This window comes from Chroicocephalus ridibundus, chromosome 6 (genome assembly GCF_963924245.1).
Source record: "Chroicocephalus ridibundus chromosome 6, bChrRid1.1, whole genome shotgun sequence".
Lineage (NCBI taxonomy): Eukaryota > Metazoa > Chordata > Aves > Charadriiformes > Laridae > Chroicocephalus > Chroicocephalus ridibundus.
In genome coordinates this window covers 404,007-412,050 of record NC_086289.1, presented here as the reverse complement: position 1 = coordinate 412,050, position 8,044 = coordinate 404,007, and the positions used below count along the sequence as shown (strand labels likewise).

The 8,044-nt window shown below is 54.5% G+C and overlaps 1 long non-coding RNA gene across 1 annotated transcript; it reads left to right on the top strand.

Moving 5' to 3' along the window:
- The first annotated feature begins 2,874 nt into the window (after positions 1–2,874).
- Positions 2,875–4,333, top strand: LOC134517776 (uncharacterized). The gene is made up of 4 exons (XR_010071738.1): positions 2,875–3,003; positions 3,155–3,276; positions 3,403–3,606; positions 4,267–4,333. It is a non-coding gene; the product is annotated as an uncharacterized LOC134517776 (long non-coding RNA).
- The last annotated feature ends 3,711 nt before the right edge of the window (positions 4,334–8,044 follow it).

The following is an 8,044-nucleotide window of genomic DNA, read 5'->3' as shown; positions in this document are numbered from 1 at the left end:
AGCTGCTGTGCTGCAGCTCATAAGAGCTGTACTGGCCCAGCATTTACCTGGGCTTTTGCTGCATCTTTCGGAGGAAGAATGAATACAGGCCCAAAACACATCTTCTCTAGCCCTTTTGTTGAAATTTTGGACTGTGCTTTGGCCACCTCTGCTCTGAGCCCTCGCAGGCTCCTGACTGCTGGGTGTCTGTGTCTGGATCTGGACCCGTGTCTATCCGTGTCCCTCCATCCCACGCCAAGCTCCCTGTCTGTGCTGCGTCCAGGGGGTCCCACGGGCCCACAGTGGGCTCACGGCACGTGGGCACCTCCCGGCCAGGAGCAGCTACGGGCAAAGGGGAGCCAAGAGCATCCCGGAGGAAACACTGTGGGAGGTGAGGGGGTGAAGCGAGGAGGATGACTTCATCCCTCGCGGTTTGCAGGGGAGGCAGCGGGTGCTGCGGGGTCAGGGTCCCACTGCCCCCAGAGCATGGCGCAGGCAGCCCAAAAGCCCCATAGCCAGAACTTGCAGCGGTGAAGCCCCTCCCCAGCTGGAGAGCGGGTCCCTCGGTGTCCCCGCTGCCCCCCGCCGTCCCTCCCCTGCGCTGTCCCCACCGCCCTCCTGCCCCGTCCCCACCGCCCTCCTGCCCCTCTCCGCTGGCACAGCCAGGCTCTGCCAGCGCGGCTCCAGCCCCGCGTGCCACAGGAAAACCCGTGCTGTGGCTGGTGACCTCAGTCCTCCCTGGTGTTGCCCAGGGCTGGATGCCTATGGAAGGGCTGGTTTGTGAGCTATGGATCCGTTCGTCCCCTTTGGCAGAGCGATGCCTAAATCCCTTAGAAAAGCAAAGCTCCCGACATCTTGTTCCTGTCTATTTGTATTGTTTCATTCCTCACTCACTAGTAACGCATTCCACAGCAGCTGAGGGCGATGGCCAGACAAGGGATGGCTCATTGCAGCAGAGTATAGTTCCCTGCAGGCTGTTTCTGCCGGCCTCCCGACAGCATGCGATGAAGCAAGATGCTTCTGAAGTCAGAGCAGCAAAATGCTGCTTCTGTCTCCCAGCACACACTAAGTTTAGTGACGCCGCAGGCAGCAAACATCCTCCTGCTTAGATGACGTGTGGCTATTAGCACGGGGTGGAAGGGAGGAGGAGCGCTTGGATGCGAGAGGGGACGAAGGCAGCGCCAGCGGCACCGTGCTGCCCGTCCCATCTGCAGGGAACTTTCCCCGAGGCGGGAAGGCTCCGCTGCAGGCGTGGAGATGCCTCACCCGCTCGGAGCAAAGGTCGGCTGGGACTGCGGGTGAATCCGTCAGCAGCAATAATCTGTTAATCATTCAGCAGGTTTTAATAACCGTCATTACCCTGGGTACACTTTGCTGAAGGCTGGAGCTTCCAGAGAGAGAGAGTGCAAACTTTTCAAAGAGCTAACACCTGCCGGTGGATGGACGCCGGGCTCCGGCGGCGACAGAGAGGGGCCGGGTTCAGCTTCAGCCGGGCTCGGGGTGGGATGAGCTCACAGCGTGGGGGAGACGTCGAGATGTGGAGGAGATGTTGAGATGTGGGAGAGACGCTGGAGGGACCAGCGCAGGGAGCAGGCAGGGGCTGCGGCAGGGGCTGGGGTGCTCGCCCTGCGGGACGTTGAGCGCGAGGGGTGGAGGAGCTCCAGGCTGGGACTCGGCACTGCCTGAAGCTCTTTTACTCAAGACTGTAAGGTTACCAACATGTGAGAAATGCAGAGACTGAAAGTGGTGCGTATAGCTGCATTTACCAAGTCAACACTTTCTCTGTGCAAAATTCATCAGCGCTTCTGGAGGCTGCATCTGGCCCCAAGCATCTAGTCTGGGCCTAGAGGTAAAATTGGATTTTACAGGAGTGTCTTCGTCACCATTATTTCATTTGCGCTGGTCTATCAAGTAGGAGCTGGTATAAGTCCCTCAGGAGAGCCCCCTTTTCCCTTCTTCAAGGCAGGAGTTAGCAGCCACAGGGCAGAGCGGATAATTAAAAATGAGCTTCTGCAGGAGAATGAGAGACTGAAAACCCACTAATTGTACATCTCCACCCCCGCCCCCCACCCAGTGATGCTGCGCAGCTGAGGAGAACCGCTCCGTGCTGTAGGACCCCTTCCCTGCCCACGTACCCACAGCTGGGGGTGTAATAGGAGTGTCCTATTCTGGGAAACCCAGAGAAACAAAAATAGACTCCAAAGCGTTTGAGAGTGGGAATGGTGAGGTTTAAATGCGTCGCGGTTTCTGCAGGGGAAGAGGCTCGCCTGTGCCACGGGCGCGTTTGTCCACGGGTGGCACACGATCCCTCATGTTCTGGTCACTGCGCTTTGGTTTTAAAAGCAGGTGTGTATTTGTATTATATTGTTTATGTTCCTCTGACGTGCAGGGATACAGAGCTTTAGCGAAATCCCACATAGTATTTCAAATGCAAACAAGAAATGCCTCTGCGTGCTTACGTACCAGGTTTGGGACAGAGCGAGACTTGCGCTGGTTCCAGAGGAGCTCGCTGACCACACCAGCAGTGCAGACGCCGGCACCGGCAGCTCCGGGGTGGTCGGAGAGACCCCCCCCATGCCGGGGGTTGCCGGGCTGCCCGGTCCCCACGTGGCCGGGGCACAGCAAGCCCCCGGCCCCGGCCTCCACCCTCCCGCAGGCACCTTCCTGCTGCCCACGGCAGCCACTGGCCCACGGGGATGAGGATTCTTTTTTTCCAGATAAAACTCTAGTTTGTCATGTGAGAATTAAAATACCATTCCCGCCCGCTCCCGTGGTCCCCCAGCTGCCAGCATTATCTCAAATGTCTCCAAAATGCCTCCCTTGCAAGTTGCTGTTAGGTGACGTTGGAAAGACAGCCTTGTGCGAGGTCTGGAGCTCATTTGTACAACTGGAACCGCGGGAAGGACCTCGTGCCCGGAGAGCGTGAGTGGGCTGGCAAGACGCAGTGTCTGAATCGGGGCAACTTGTTCTTCCGGAACCGCAGCAGCACGACAGGCTCTTCGCGCTGAGCACCCCCCGGCTCATGTGAGTGGGAGTCCTGTAATGCCATTAATGATGCAAAAGATGTAAATGGTGAATAATGTGAGCAGGCTGTGCCATGCTGGTCAGGGAACAGCCTTCCAGGAAGGTCTGCTTGCACAAAAATGTAATTTATTAAAATAACACTGTCCATTAGAGACCAATATAGCATGGAAAACTTCCGAGGCTGGCTGGCAACGGCGCATCGGCTGCTGCCCGCAGGTAGGGACAGCCACCGCGTTGCTCGGTGCTTCTGCCGAACAGCTGGAGCAGCCGGAGGTGAGGACCGTGGGCGGGATGCGATGGGGGCTTGTTCCGACGGCTCCGCAGGTGTGAAAGAGAAGCAGCAGGAATCAGGGCTTGCTCGCCCGCCACTTCCTACGCTGCTCTTTGTCCGTATTTCAGGAGCCGGAGCATTTCTGATGATGGAAAATCCCTCCCTGCAAAGCAGTGCAGATCACCTTGCCCCGGTTCATGCTCTTTTCTGGAATAATCCCTCGTGGTGCTTCCAAACAGCCCCCGGCGACGAGCTCCGTGGGCAGGGGCTGCCTCCCACAGCCAGCATGTGTTCACCAGGCAACTGAGGAGTGACCACTGCTCGTGTTAATTGTGAGTGCTGAAAAGGGCTCTGCACGTGGTGAAAACCTTCCTCGCGGAAATAGCTCCATCTCACACGAGACAAAATTATCTAGTATTGAAATATTAGGCTTGGGACTGAAAGCACCTGGACTAAGCTGTTTTGCCAAACCCCTCCCCCATAATCTTAGATTGCCCGCGTTTTGGTGACCTCTGTTGCTCAGATATGAAGTGGAAGGAGGCGGTTTCCCGGCTGCTCTGGTCCTGGCCCCGGCAGCGCCAAGGGTCCCTGGCAGTTTCGGCTGTGAGCGAGGTGGGGCCGGGTGCGATCGCTGCGCCCTCTGTAACACGCTGCCAAACCTCGGCTTGGGCTTCCCACTCGTACAGCTCGTACTCAGCAAAACATAGCGGCAACTTCGCCCTTCAAAGTCCCCCAGTTTCTTCTCTCCACCGTCGTATTCAGCGCTGCGCCGGCCCCCTGCCAGCCCGCTGCCGCCCCTCGGCTCCCTCCCGCTCACCCAAGCGAGACGTGGTGAGACTAACGCAGCGGTTGCTGGCACGTTAGAAAACAAGTTGGGGATGGAGCTATGTGCTTTTAAGCTGAGCGTTATATCATCGGTGTTGACTCCCCCCATTTTAGAAAATAATTTATCATGCTGTTGCGTTGACTTTTCCTTTAATCTCCCTTCACAGCCAATCAATTTGGAAACATCTGTCTAAGAAAAATCATCTCCGGTCCCTAGCAGAAGCGATCTCTTCCATTCGTTATCATGTTGTTTCTCACTTATGTGATTACAAAACGCAGATGTTTATCAGTAGCACATGGTAAAGACGATGTGAATTTCTAAATTTCTCAGAGCCTTTCTAGGAAACGTGATCCTGTCCAAAACGGGTTTCTGGGTGAGATGCAGAGTGATGGCAGAAATGCGCATTTCTCACAAATGTCGAGAGCGTGCACGTTTCAGGGCTGCCGCACCGCGCTGCGTGTTCGGTACACCACGTACTGAAATAGCTGCAAATGCAGCTGGAGAAAATAGACTCGCCAGCGCCTGTGAATAACCCACTGAATCAGGAGTAAAGGAGCTACTTACCCAACAGTGATGTGAGATATGCAGAGATACGTGTGGGTTTATACACACAGCACTACAGGAGTCCATCGAGATTTATCGACATGACTAATAAAACCCGTCTCTGTGGCCGCCAGAGCACGCAGGGCCGTTCGGGAAGCTGCAAAAGTAACTCCCATGAAATGAGACCCCATAAACTCAGTTCTGCGACCGAGGGGGAGCGTGCGCCATGGGCACGGAGCGCTGGCGTGGGTCAGACGGGGGAGGCGCAGGGGGACGGTCCCCAGCGCTGGGCTCTGCCGGGGGGACAGGGGCGAGGGCAGGAGGGGAGGGTGGGAACCGGCTGTGGGGAGCGGGGAGTGGTGGGGGCGATGGGAGAAGGCAGTGCCCTCCCCAGGGACCAGCTGCCCGTTAAATCCAGCTTCCACCCGTTTCCCCAAGTCGGGAGCAGGAGGGGAAGGGGCAGGCAGGCGCTGGGCAGGGACGGTGCCCGGAGCTCGGGGCTCGCGGCGGCGCCTGCAGGAACCGGGCAGGGGTCAGTGCTCGCCGTGACCCGTTCTCATTGACTCACCGTGCTGTCACTTGCTTCTTTGAAACTTCCAGTAAGATTGCAACACGTTCCACGGCATACTATTTGAGGTCATAGCCTCCGCGGTTTGGTACTAAAACCTCCCGATTGTAATCTTCCACTAAGACCAAAGCTATTTAGGAAAGGCTTTGATGCGGGCGGGGAGGAGATCAGGAGCATGAAGAGGTGGTGTTTCAGCGTAACAGTGTTGTTTGTAACACACACTAGTATGATTTCGGGGTGGTGCATCTAAGCAGCATTCACAAGTAAGCCAGTATCGGAGCAGGACGCCTTCAGTACCTAAATAAAAGTTTGGAAAAGGTTTCTGCCTTGAGATGCAACTCCAGATGGTGAAAATTTAAAATTGTTTTCTTCTTAATAATGGTTTTCTAAAACCTGTATGAAAGAGGACTTGTACTCCCACTTCAGCGGAAGAAAGCTCCGATGAATAGCAGTTACTGTGTTCTGCACAAACCAGCCCCAGATAACTCAGAGGTTGGTAATAGGACCCTTTCCTGCAGACACTTTCTTTCTGACAGTCTTGAGAGCAGGAATTTCTCCCCAGTTGCACACTCTCCTTGTCTTTTATGGCTGTAATGTTTATCTTCCCCCAAAACTAAAATCCCCACTCAAAGGCCAAATGCCCCCGCAGAGGCGCTGCCGGCCCCGCGGCTGCCCCGAGGGAGCGGAGCATCTCCCCGGCCGAACCGCGGTGCCATCGGGCGCTGCCAGCCGCGGCTGCCACGCCGACCTGCAGCAGGGGGAGATATTTTCTTCTTGAGAGCAGAGTTGTCTTTAGTTTTGTTTCGTTTTCTTTTGGGGATAGAAAGGAGACTAGAATGTACTGAAGGTATTTTACAAGGCTTTTTAAAAGAAAGTGAGTGAGAAAGTGAACCTCTTGGGTAGTCTTGGACTTTAAGGCTGGGAAAAAAAAGGAAACGAATGCCATCTGAAGGATGTGCATGAACTCCTGCCATGGAAAAGGCTCTTTCCTCATGTGCGGGTATTAAGGACATGGCAGCCGTCAGTCTGGGAAGCAGTGGTCCGGCTCATCAGTCTTCTCTGCAGCCCAAAGGGATCCCCAAAGGCAGCGTCAGGGACGAGCCGAACTCACCCCGACAGTGGATCCCGACAGGCCTGAATTATTAAAGTGGGGGGAAAGTAAAAGAAGAGATTCCTGTCATTTTTTTCTGCCTCTTTATTTCCTTGCCTGGTCAGACAGGGCAGGGACTGCCAGACCCACCTCCTCGCCCCCGCTCCCCTCCAGGCCCGTTCACGCCTGCCCCAGAGCACTCCCGGCCCCTTCCTGCCAGCCGATGGCCGCGGGGTGCCACCCCCTGAGCCCCCCTCCTGCAGAGCCAGCAATGGGGAAGGGAGTCCCCCCCGGCGGTGCCAGCAGTGCCGGTGGCGCTGCAGCCCATGCGGTGCGTGCGGTGCTCCCGGGGGCAGCGCGCAGGGGCTCGGTGCAGTCCCCGTCACGGCGAGCGTCGCACCTGCCCCCAAACCGCCGGCAAACACTCACTGGTGTTTTTTGGGGTCTTTTACTGCCTCAGGTTTCTTTTTGCGTTTTAACTTTACCTTACAACCAGACGAAGGAAGTCTTTCAGAAGCTGAACCCAGACCCCAATCCTGCTTTAAACGTTGTGAAAAATTTCACGACAGTTTCCTGGAAAACCGATGAATGACTAAATACCGGTGACCCCACATTTTCAGCTTCCCGGGGCAGACTGTTCATCATTCGGCTGGCAGCACCGATCCCTGGTAGCCGGGCGGGTGGCACCGATGGCGCTCGGTCGCTGCAGGCAATGTCCCCTCCGGCAGCCCCGCGGCACTCGCCGGTGTCGGTGCCTCTTGCCTTGGCATTGCCTCCGACAGGAGCGTCTCCGGGCAGGCGCGTTCCACTGGCCACCCCAGGCTTTAGGGGGTGTGCCACGGTGTCACCGGCACTGAGGACACCTCTGCACATCCCCGGAGCATGTGGCGTTACAGCAGTGACACCGCACACCACCCACGCAGGAGCGTGCGTGGGATCATTGGGAAGGGATGACTGGGACGCCTTGGACGTGGTTGTTTTCTGTTCCCACGTGGGCCCGGTTTGAGTTCTGTCAACTTTGCCTTTAACTCTACAGAAGATACCACAGTTTTTATTTTTCATATGATTTCTAATATCATGTGAAGCTGATTTTCCGACATTAGGAAAACGAAATGTATGGTATCTCTGACACCATTTTGCGAACGCAGTAATAGTATGTGTGACATGGCAAACACTCAAGTTCAATCTAACCTTGTAGTTGGGCGTTATTAATAGTAAATGCATACCAGAAAGTCTCATGATGACCTTGAAAATGAGTAAGATATCTTGTCTGCCAGGTCACAGTTCCCCAGGCATTTTTGAAAAGGAAATACGTATTTTTACTAATTTTTTGAAAAATATTTTTTTGCTCTTCTGCACATACATAATTTATCCGGTGTCATAAAAAGACTTACACAAAAAACCCCACTGATCTTGGTGGTTTATGTGTAAGTACTATATTTACTATGGGCAAATGAAGAAGAAATAAAATTCAGCTTCAACCTCATTTCAATTTGCAAGTTATGAAAAATGTCTCTGGAAGGTAGCTAATAAATGTGAGGGAAGTGCCCAATGGTAATTGATCATTTATTTAAAAAAAAATCCTGGCAAACATTTAATTCTACTATTCATTAAAATGTTGCCCTTGCGAGACATAATCCATAAAAATGATCTATCTAATAACGATGATGTCAGCCAACTAAGACAGAGGGTGAAGGTAAACTGGGATTCCTCAGCGGCAAATTACAAATGCTAATTCTCTCG